We start from the raw sequence: 12,486 nt of genomic DNA, 5'->3' as shown, positions 1-12,486 counted from the left end.
CCAGGGGAGGCTTAGAGGAAGAGTATGCTGGGGACATTGCTACTCTCTTACCTCTTTTCCCTGGAGAGGAGTTCAGTTCCATTTGGCTCCCAGAAGCTTCCTCTATGACCGAGGAAGTCTCCTCCTTGGCAGCTTGCTGTGATGCTGGTAGTGTGAACTCCTCAGCTGGTCTGCCAGCACCATTATGGGGAGATTTCTGAGCGGGCTTCATGTAAAAGCCAAGGAGCCAGCACAATCTGTGAGGCTCGATCCTCTTGCAGGACATAGCCCGGGGAGAGACCAGAATGTGTGCCTCCCCTTTGGAGTTAGTAAGACGTGGCTAACAGGCTAGGAGTTGCTGGATGTCACCTTGGAGGAATGGAGCTCTAGTTCTCTAGTTCTAAACGGCCATCACTGCTCGTGGCCAGGCCATGCCCCCCTGCAGACACTCATTATTGTACTGCTCTCCATCCCTTCCCCCAACAAACTGCCATCTGCTACAGCAAAATATTTCTGCATCCCAGTTCTTATGTTTTCCTGCCTATTTGAGTGGCTTTGCCATATTTCCACATTGGAGTAGATGGGGGTACCTGGGTCCCACTGGTTTCCACCCGTTTTGTGCTGATGGCACTGCCGGTATGGAAGGAAAGTAAGCACAATGTGTCTTTATCTGCTGGCTGACCACTGCATCTACATTCCTCAGCATTACCCGACCACTGTATCTACACTTCTCAACATTACCCGACCACTGTATCTACACTTCTCAACGTTACCAGACCACTGTATCTACACTTCTCAACGTTACCAGACCACTGTATCTACACTTCTCAACGTTACCAGACCACTGCATCTATGCTCCTCCATGTTACCCGACCACTACACTCTCTCAGCAGCCAGCATTAGTAGACCCCTCCCTCAACATTAAATCCCTCCTATCAACCGTTGACTCCCCCTAGCAACATAAGACCCTACCAGCAACAGTAGATCTCCTACCAGCAATAATAGGCCCTCCAGACGGCAGAAATAGGTCCCCCAATGACAATTGATCCCCCAGCAGCCAACATCACTAGACCCTCCAGCATCCTTGCCATTATACTATATATAATCAGTCCTGGAGGTGCCAGAACTGGGTTACCCCACGTTCCTGCTGAAAAAAAAGATCTTTAAATACAGTATCTCACAAAAGTAAGTACACCCTCACAGTTTTGTAAATATTTTATTATATCTTTTCAACAACACTGAAGAAATGAGACTTTGCTACAATGTAAAGTAGTGAGTGTACAGCTTGTATAACAGTGTAAATTTGCTGTCCCCTCAAAATAACTCAACACACAGCCATTAATGTCTAAACCGCTGGCAACAAAAGTGAGTACACCCCTAAGTGACAGTGTACAAATTGGGCCCATGTGGTACTAGATGCGTGGACAATGTAACCCCAGCTCTGGGCATCATTGCATTTCATGATGTAGCACCCTCCTAGGTAGGTGTTAGTGAGAGTATAGTTTTTGGCTCTGTCTGCCTATCAGAGAGCAGGATCTGTGAGTTAGGTCTGCTCAGTATGTGATTCATTGGGTCTAGATAGTGTTTCACACTGGTCCAATAGGGAGGCATGTTGGACAGTGGGAGGAAAACTGACCAATGGGTACACAGGCTTTGATACAGTCCCGGTGATTGGCAGAGATCGGCTGTCTCTGTGCATTCTGGGATACTGTATAAAAGCCAGGAGCACATGTGCTGCGGGGTCTTTGGCTGGTGAGCAGAGTGGAGGGAGGATGGTGGCTGCCTCCTCCTCTGTAGCAGAGACCAGTGGCAGCCCTGAGCCCACCCAGTTCTGTGACAACAGCGAATGGATATTTGCTATGTCACAGGGATCCTCCTCCTGGCCAATCAGGAAGTGGGTCCTGAGACCTCTTTCCCGAATGGCCGAAAGGAGAAGGCAAGCCATTGGCCGAGGAGGAGGAGGGAGGAGACGCAGGAGACTGAGGAGAAGCCGCTGCCACCGCTGCTGCCCTCCCTCCACATGTTCAGGGTGAGTAAGCCAGCGACTGGAAGGGGGGGGGGGGTATGGTGTCCGGGAGGGTATGGTGTAGTTCATCTGCTTACATCCCCCCCCCCCCCCCCCCGGCGCATGGAGCACCAGCCACCACTGCTGGAGACCCTAGAAAAACAGTATCGTGAGTACAGGGGATTGTGTAAAGGGGCCTGAGCTGAGGGGTGAGCCACCCCAAAAGTAGGATAGTCAGAGGACGGGTGTCAGCAGTCCAGAAAGGGGATACTGAGGAGAGTGTCCCGAAGAGAAATGTAGTTCACCAAGTCTTTTGGCAAGAGACCTAAACCCAAATCTACCTAAGTGGTAAGGTGAATCAGAAGCCTTGCTGCATCTTCAGATAGGAGTCCTCGCAACTTGTGAATAGTTCAATTTGGAGTATCCCACTATTCCCTTCTCCCATCCCTATTAAAAATAAAACACCAAAAACAATGACATACCCCTGGACTGATCATTGACTGAGCCATGAAGTAAAGTGTGAATTTGTGAATGCCAGTGTTGCTAACAGTAACCCAGGGGAACCCGAGGGTGTGTTATCCATCAGTCCTCAAGGGGGCAGTGCTACAATGGAAATGTCAGTCAACCCTTGTCCACGCTGCAGTTACTCTTCAGAGTTTGTCACTCGCACAGTCCACCAATTGTCATTCCTTAACATGGAACACGTTAAACACCCGCAATACATTTTATTTGCTCTCCCATTGTATAACTAGGAAGTGATTGCCCTCCCTTGTATTTTTAGTCATATATACTCCATTCAATGCCTGCATAAAAATCCAATTTCCCGTGCGGTGTGCGGCTCGCTGTTTATTGGCCGGTATGCTGGCGGCACGCTGAGAATTAGCTTGTACATGAGACAAATTTAATGAGTTTTTTAAAACGGAGAACATGTGACGGGCGCACTGTAGATAGAGGAATCTATTTCTTCTACGACTCAGGAGTTCATTACTGATATTGTTTTCCATTAATGTATGATGAATGAGGATATTTCCGCCAGAAATCAGGGACACCAGAGGTGCCTTCAAACCGCGGCCGATCATTGCGTTTGTCACAATCCATAGACGATGCCTTGAAATTAGCATAGGGCAGCCTGAGCTAACCAATGGCGTGTCTACCTATTCCGTTGCTTAGTTATCTTTATAGCGGGGACGTGATATAAACTGGCATGTGGGAAAAAGAGCGCCCGTCGTGTGACACGCCACTTATGGTTGCGATAATTGCTCTTTATTTACTTGGAATTACATACCAACAGTTTAACCCTTTGCTGGGCAATGTAAATGAAAATGTAGGGAATTGCACTCAATGGGAGGCTTGCAGTCACAAATGCGGTTTTATTCCATGCATTTCTATAGGAGGAGGATGGAGAAGAAGTGCTGAACAATTATCGTTATAAGAAGGGATGCAACTAAACATGAATGCCAGGAGGAAATGATACAAATATAATAGCCAGGGCCATCTTTAACCACTTAAGCCCCGGAGGATTTGGCTGCTCAAAGACCAGGGCCCTATTTTGCGATTCGGCACTGCGTGACTTTAACGGATAATTGCGCGGTCATGTGACGCTGTACCCAAATGAAATTGATGTCCTTTTTTTCCCACAAACAGAGCTTTCTTTTGGTGGTATTTGATCACCTGTGCGATTTTTACTTTTTGCGCTATAAACAAAAAAGAGAAACAATTTTGAAAAAAAAAATATTTTTCACATTTTTTTTATATGAAATTCCCCCCCAAAAAATGTAAAAATCTAAATTTTTTAACATTTTAGGCCAATTTGATATCTGCTACATATTTTTGGTAAAAAAAATCACAATAAGCGTATTTTGATTGGTTTGCGCAAAAGTTATTGTGTTTACTAACTAAGGGAAAGATTTATGTCATTTTTATTGTTTTTTTTAACTAGTAATGGCGGCGATCTGCGTTTTTTTTTTCTTTGCGGGACTGCGACATTGCGGCGGACAGATCGGACCCCTGACTGACATTTTTGACACTTTTGGGGGTACCAGTGACATTACTACAGTAATCAGTGCTATACATATGCACTGTTACTGTAAAAATTACGCTGGCAGGGAAGGGGTTAACTTTATTAGTGATCAGTGGGTTAAATGTATCCCTAGGGGCGTGTTTCTAACTGTGGGGGGCGTGGCTAGGGATGTAACACCAAAGACATATGATCCTACATAGCAGGATCGTATGATCTCTGCAGTTACACCAGGGAGAATGACAGACGGCTTTGTTTACATCATCCGCCTGCCTTTCTCCCTCTCCAGCGGGAGATCGCGAGTGACCGGAGGACATCGGAGCCGCCGGTCACTCGCGCGGGGATGTCAGGGAACGAGCTGGATTCCTGCCTGTCTCTGCCCGCCCGAAGCTCGCTGCTGCTGTGTTTAGACACAGCGGGAGTCGGCCCGGAGGAGGCGAGGCGGCGATTGCCACCTCTCTTCCCCGATCGTCAGGGAAAGTGTGAGAAGATCCGCCTGCTTATGCAAACAAAGCAGGCGGATCTTCTCTGTGACAGACAGGAGGAGATCACAGGATTCAGCATAGCTAAACCTGCGATCTCTGTCTGTGTCACAGAACCCCCTCCCCCCACACACGTCAGTAAGCATGAGGCACACATTTAACCCCTTGATCACCAACAGTGTTAACTCCTTCCCTGCCAGTGTCATTATTACAGTAACAGTGCATATTTTCCCCTCCAAATGTCAAAAATGTCAGTTAGGGGTCCGATCTCTCCGCCGCAATGTCGCAGTTCCGCAAAAATATCGCGGATCGCCGCCATTACTAATAAAAAAAAAAAATTAAAAAATCTTTTCCGTAGTTCGTAAACGTGATAACTTTTGCGCAAACCAATCAAAATACGCTTTTTATGTTTTTTTTTTATCAAAAATATGTAGCAGAAAACAAATTGGCCTAAAATGTTAAAAAAATTAGATTGGGAATGTTATATAGTAGAATGTGAAAAATATTGTTTTTTTTTTTTCAAAATTGTCGCTCTTTTTTCAAAAATTAAAAATCGCAGAGGTGATCAAATACCACCAAAAGAAAGCTCTATTTGTGGGGAAAAAAAGGATGTTTGGGTACAGCGTTGCATGACAGCGCAATTGTCCGTTAAAGTAAGACAGTGCCGAATTGCAAAATATGGCCTGGTCAGGAATGGGGTAAAATCTTCCGGTGTTCCGTGAGAATTACCTACCCGTGAGAAAAACCTACCCCTCGTCACTTCCGGTACTCGGCACTGTATGTAATGCAGCGGGTACATTAAAACAGCTGTGCTGAAATACGAGTCATCTCCGCTCCTGTCCCGGTCACTTCCCTGCTCTCGGATAGTAAATATAAAAGCGGCGGCGGCTGTATGAAAACATAAATCACGGAGCCGAAAGCCGCTTTTATATTTACTTGCCGAGAGCAGGGAAGTGCCCGGGACAGGAGCGGAGATTACTCGTATTTCAGCACAGCTGTTTTATGTAAGCGCCGCGTCGGTAGGTTTTTCTCACGGTACACCGTGATCGTTTCATACTAGTGCGCATGCGCACTAGTAAGCTCCTCTGTTCTTCCATTAGGTATCCGGGGCTCTGAGCATGCGCACTGCTGTGCTGCTCAGCTGATTCTGGCCGGAAGTGACGAGGGTAGGTAATTCTCACGTTACACCGGTCTTAAAGTGGATAAAAATGCACTCATTGAGAATTTTTTTGTCAAAGACATGTAGCTAAATACATTTTGGCCTAAATATATGACAAAAATTGAATATATTGCATATTTTTGAACTGTCAAAGTAGAAAATGTCAATTTTTCGCAAACTTTTTGCAATTTTTTTATTAATATCACAAAAAATAAAAAGCGCAGAGGTGATCAAACACCACCAAAAGAAAGCTCTGTTTGTAGGAAAAAAAGGACGTCAATTTTGTTTGGGTACAGCGTTGCATGACCGCGCAATTGTCAGTTAAAGTCCCTCAGTGCCAAATTGAAAAAAGTGGCCTGGTCATTGAGCAGCAAAATCTTCCGGTCTTAAAGTGTTTAAAGTGCAAATAATGTCCCAATACTTATAAAGTGCATTGACCATGAATAATGATTCTCAGCAACTCAAAAGTCTCTTCAAGGTGCAACAGTGTATTTAACCCCTTCACGGGTGCAACAGTGCAAAGTGCTGTATGCCAAAAAAAATTGTGATGGTGACACCGTCCGCGTGCTAGGATTATGGGAAAGAATGCGCACTCACCAGATGTTGTTGATCTCTAATGCCATACGGCAAGAAAGATCAAATAAAACATATAGGATCGTCCAAGTCTGTACTCCAGCCACCCGTGCCTGGAGGAGGTTGGTCCTATAAATGGATGTATAAGGACACAAGAGACGGACTGCTCATAGTGTAGTAACTTTAAAAAGGTTCCAATGTTTTATTTAAAAATTGCTTAAAAAGGAAAAAACAGTGGTGGCATAGTGGCGAATCCCACAATACCCCAGCCTGTACAGTTCCTGTGTGGATGACTCACACAACTGTGAAAGGGGAAGCGCGCCGTGCCGTTCCGAGACTTCCTGGTGCGGCGTGCGTTTCGGGCTCAATTCCAAAACAAGGCTACATGCGTACCAGCTTGATGCGTTTCGTCATCAGAAGTTACGTCTTCGGAAGCCCAGGAGGAAATGGTGTCATCTTAGAGTAGCTGCTTAGGTAGGCAAAATAAAAAGAGGTGAAAGTGGGGGGTGTCATGGCGCTCTTCTAATATCCCAAGATGGTACAAGGAATGTGGGTGGATGGGAGGGGGGAGGTTATGGGGCTGCGTGGGGGGGGGAACAAAGTTTGGTACTGTAGGGAAGCTATAGTCCGCGGCAGCCGGCTGAAGCGCGGAGAAGCCCTGAGAGATGCAAGAAAGGAGAGAGCGGCGCCAGCTTAGTATAGTACAAGTTTATTTAACACTGTTAAAATTGGTGACTCACTGTCCGAGGTTGGGTGAGACCGGTACACAAAGACTGTTAGGGTCATCCATCTTTCTCTTCCAGGATAGTGGTCATAGGAGAAGGTGGTGAGGTTCCAGAGGTATAGCTGAGCCACTGTGGGGCTGCTAGTTGTCACTGGCCGCGGCGGAGCATGCACAATAGGGCTCCGGCTGCCGACTTCTGATCCCTGATGACATCACTTCCTGGCAGGAGAAAAATAGGGGTTGCACGCGTTCGAAGCATCCGTGCTCCTTCGTCAGGCGATGGGAGTGTCTCAGGTGGGGCAGGGAATTTATACCCTGTTGCCGGACTAATTGCAAAGACATCTGTCTGTGGGGGGGGCGGAGCCAAAAGACTCTAAGAAAGTCATCTCAGTAAAAACACAATTGGGGATACATGTCTCTAGGAAATCCATAAAAGTACATAAAAATACATAAAAATACATGATGGTATTACATAAAAGAGGACTTATAAGAATAAATCCCATAAAAACAATACTGACATGGCCATGGGGAAAATAGATCGGTAATGTGTGTATACATCTACATGAAAAAACGGTATTGGAGGGAAAAAATAAAAATAGAAATAAATGTAAAGATAAAAAAATGTAAATATAAAAAAAAAAAAAAAAAAAAAAAAAAAAATTAAACATAAAAATAAAAATAAAAATAAAAATGAAAATAAAAATAAAATAGAAATAAAAATAAAAATGAGAATAGAATACACACACATATATATATATATATATATATATATATATATATATATATATATATATATATATATATATATATATATATATACATATACACATATACATATAAAAAAATATATATATATAAAAATATTGATGGAAAAGAAAAATATATGTCACTGATAGGGAATGATGTGTGAATGTATGAGGTGTCACAAGTATATGTGCAATATTTTAGAGTGTGATATTGATTTCTAATCCCTCGTTTAGGCCTCCTGGCGCTAGAGTGTCCAGGGTATAAATCCAGTAGTTTTCTCTGGTACACAGTCGCTTGAACCGTTCAGCAGGGGGAAAGTGTGCCATACTAAGCTGGCGCCGCTCTCTCCTTTCTTAAAATAAAAAGAGGACCTGTATGGGCAGGACTGGCCCAAGACATTGTGCTGCCTGGGTCCAAGAATGAAATGCTGCCCCTCCCCCCAAAAAAAATAAAAAAAATAAAAAATTGCGCCTACCTAAAGGCTCCCACATCCATTATTTTATATCATAATAATTAAAACTAAAAAAAAAAATATCGGGAAGTCAGATTTAGCCTTGTTTATATGCAAAATCATGACATACCATTATGTTCAATTCCAATCCACAAACTCCAGTATTATTTTGTTTGACGTCATTCCACACACCGCAATCATGTGAGGGACATTCCCTGGAGGAGATGCTCCGCCTCCTCATACTCATCGATTTCCACTATGGGCGGCAGTATGAGATGGGGAAATGCCGCCCCTAAACGTGACACAAACTGACGACCCAAAACTGCTGGGAAAAAAATACTGGGTGTCAATTTGCCATCCCTCTTAACCGCTTCCATACCGGGTGATTTTTGGCACTCTGCTCCTAAAAATCATCAATTTTTTTTGCTAGAAAATTACTCGGAACCCCCAAACATTATATTTATTTATTTTTAGCAGAGACCCTAGGGAATAAAATGGCGGTCATTGCAAAAAAAACCCCCTAAAGTTAGCGCAATTTTTTTGTATAATGTGAAAGATGATGTTAACGCCGAGTAAACTGATACCTAACATGTTACGCTTTAAAATTGCGCACACTCGTGGAATGACGCCAAACTTTGGTACTTAAAAATCTCTATAGGCGACGATTTAAAATTTTGTTTCAGGTTACCAGTTTAGAGTTACAGAGGAGGTCTTGGGCTAGGATTGTTGCTCTCGCTCAAGCCTTCGCGGCGATACCTCACATGAATGGATTGAACATCGTTTTCATATGTGGCTGCAATGTACGCATGAGTTCGCTTCTGCGTGCGAGCACGCGGGGACGGGGGCACTTAATTTTTTTTTTTTTTTAATTATTGTTTTTTATTTTTACACTTTCCCTTTTAATTTTCTTTTATCACATTATCACATTTATTCCTATTACAAGGAATGTAAACATCCCTTGTAATATGACAGGTCCTATTTATAGGGAGATGTGGGGTCAATAAGACCTCAGATCTCTCCTACAGGCTAGAAAGCCTGAAATAATAAATAAAAAAAAAAAAACGATCTCAGCTGAATGGCGAGATCAGTGTAGTATTGAAACTGCCAGGCCGGGCGTGACGTCATCACGTCGTGCCCGGGCCTCCGAGAGTGAGCGACGTATACCTACGTCGCTTTGCCCAGGAGCAGCTGCCTGCCACAGCAAAACTGCGGCAGGCGTGCGTTAACTGGTTAATGGACTCTGAGAATATGGTTTGTATTACTTCAAATGGGACAGTACTATTTATCAACCATATATCTTAAGAACCATATGAAGACTATTCCTGGCCTGTTTGATTCTGAATATGTTCATTGAAAGAGCCGTCACATTGGCCTCTGTTCCATGTTTTTCAATGTAGGAGACGGACAGTCTGTTACTGGTGGTCTCCTGCTATTGTCTGGATAATACAGTGTTTTGTGTTTGTACTTAGGATAAGGTGTAATGTATTTTGGTTTAGCCTTGTTGCAGTGTTATAACATTGTCTAGATGTGGATTCCCATTCACCTATTGTTTCTGTCCATATGACCAGGTAATTAGTTCAGGTTAATTATATTTCTGTTCACAATTTCATCTGAATAGGATAATGTAGTCAGGTACCTGACCTGGTGGGGTAATCTGATCAGGAGGGGGATGTCCTCCTGCTGGATATATATTGTGTATGAGTTTGCTCAATAAAGGTTCCAGAACTTATACAAGCCATTCTCGGCTAGTTTTGTATGGGGGGGCGGCTGTAATATCTGATATCTCTGTTCAGACTGGAGGAAGCCATATTCTGACAGAAGCCCACAAACACAGTGTGGGTTGCGGTTCTGTTACAGGTACACTGTACTCATAAAGAGATGGACATGGTCAGCAACAATACTCAGGAAGGCCGTGGCGTTGAAACCATTCTCAATTGGTATAAAGGGGCCCAAAGTGTGCCAAAATCCCCCACACCATTACACCATCACCATCAGCCTGAACCATTACCCCCCCTCTCCCTCCCCACACCATTACACCACCAGCCTGAACCATTACCCCCCCCTCTCCCTCCCCACACCATTACACCACCACCACCAGCCTGAACCATTACCCCCCCCCCTCTCCCTCCCTACACCATTACACCACCAGCCTGAACCATTACCCCCCTCTCCCTCCCCACACCATTACACCACCACCACCAGCCTGAACCATTACCCCCTCTCCCTCCCCATACCATTACACCACCACCACCAGCCTGAACCATTACCCCCTCTCCCTCCCCATACCATTACACCACCACCACCAGCCTGAACCATTACCCCCCCTCTCCCTCCCCACACCATTACACCACCACCACCAGCCTGAACCATTACCCCCCCCCCCTCTCCCTCCCCACACCATTACACCAACAGCCTGAACCATTACCCTCCTCTCCCACCCCACACCATTACACCACCACCACCACCAGCCTGTACCGTTAACCCCCACTCCCCCCCCCACCTATACACCACCAACATCAGCCTGAACCATTACCCCCTCTCCTTCTCCCCCACCCCATTACACCACCAGCCTGAACCAGTGATACAAAGGCAGGATGGATCCATGCACCAAATTCTGACCCTCCCATCTGAATGTCGCAGCTATAATCCAGACTCATCAGACCAGACAACATTTTTCCAATCTTCTATTGTCCAATGTTGGTGATTCTGTGCCAATTGTAGCCTCAGTTTCCTGTTCATAGCTGACAGAAGTGGCACCTGGTGTGGTCTTCTGCTGCTGTGGCCCATCTGCTTCAAGGTTGGATGTTTTGTGCGTTCAGAGATGGTATTCTGCATACCTTGGGTGTAATGAGTGGGTATTTGAATTACTGTTGCCACACCATTACATGCACCATGTCACAAACCTCCAATCATCTCACCACTGGTTTCTTCACCATGACAATGAGGTCACTGTCCTCCAATGGCCTCCACACTCACCACATCTCATCGAATACAAGGGGGGCTATGGACCTAGGTTGAAAAGAGGTGCCACATCCCTAGTTAAATACAAGAAGAAATGGTTCCCCTAAGTGGGACTTTTGAGGCACATAGATAATGGAGAATATATTGTATAAAAAAATCTTGGATTTTATTAAATAGAGAATACAAAAGAGGAATTTAAAATAACACGTGCAGACATAAAATAAGCAACACAACAAAAACTCATGACGCTAAGATGGATAACCCGACATGTTTCGAAGCCAAAAAATTGCTTGCTCCTTCTTCAGGGGTTGTTTTCAAAGTGGTACTCTGATAATACAGAAATATTACAAAATATGGGTCTCATACCTTTATTTCTGTTCACCAGTGGTGGTCACCAGTACAGTATTTGTACATTGATATCATATCCCCCCTCAATCGTCTTTTCTCCAGAGAAAAAAGGTTCAGTGCTTGTAGTCTTTCCTCATAGCTGATGTCCTCCATTCCCCTAATTATTTTTGTTGCCCTTCTCTGGACTCTTTCCAGTTCCAGCACATCCTTCCTGAGGACCGGTGCCCAGAACTGGACAGCATACTCCAGATGTGGCCGGACCAGAGTCTTGTAGAGAGGGAGAATAATCTCTTTATTTCTGGAGTGAATCCCCTTTTTTATACATCCCAGTATTCTGTTGGCTTTGTTTGCAGCAGCTTGGCATTGCATGCCACTGCCAAGCCTGTTGTCTACCAGTACCCCGGGAACCTTTTCCATCCTAGACTCACCCCCCCCCCTCCCCCCAAGTGAGTAGCTTGCTTTCTGGTTTCTGGCACCCAAGTGCATTACTTTACATTTATCAACATTAAACCTCATCTGCCATGTAGTTGCCCACCCCGTTATTTTGTTCAGGTCTGCTTGTAAGGTTTCCACATCCTGTATAGAAGATATTGGCATGCTTAGTTTAGTATCATCTGCAAATACTGGGATTGTACTCGATATCCCCTCCTCTAGATCATTTATGAATAAATTAAACAGGATTGGCCCCAGGACAGAACCCTGGCCACACCCGCCCAATCTGAGTACTCCCCATTAATCACCACCCTTTGCAACCTCCCCTGGAGCCGGTTCTCTATCCAGGTACTCACCTTATGGTCCATACCTACCTTCCTTAGTTTGTACAGTAAGCGTTTGTGGGGAACGGTGTCAAAAGGCCTTTGCAAAATCCAGATACACCACATCCACAGGCTTACCTTTATCTAGGTGGCAGCTCACTTCATCGTAGAAGGTTAATAGATTGGTTTGGCAAGAACTATTTTTCATGAATCCATGCTGATTACTACTTATAATACCGTTTTCATTACTAAAGTCTTGTATGTGGTCCCTTAACATCCCCTCCA

This window comes from Pelophylax lessonae (assembly GCF_965119305.1).
Source record: "Pelophylax lessonae genome assembly, chromosome: 4".
Classification (NCBI taxonomy): domain Eukaryota; kingdom Metazoa; phylum Chordata; class Amphibia; order Anura; family Ranidae; genus Pelophylax; species Pelophylax lessonae.
This window is presented reverse-complemented; position numbering follows the sequence as displayed.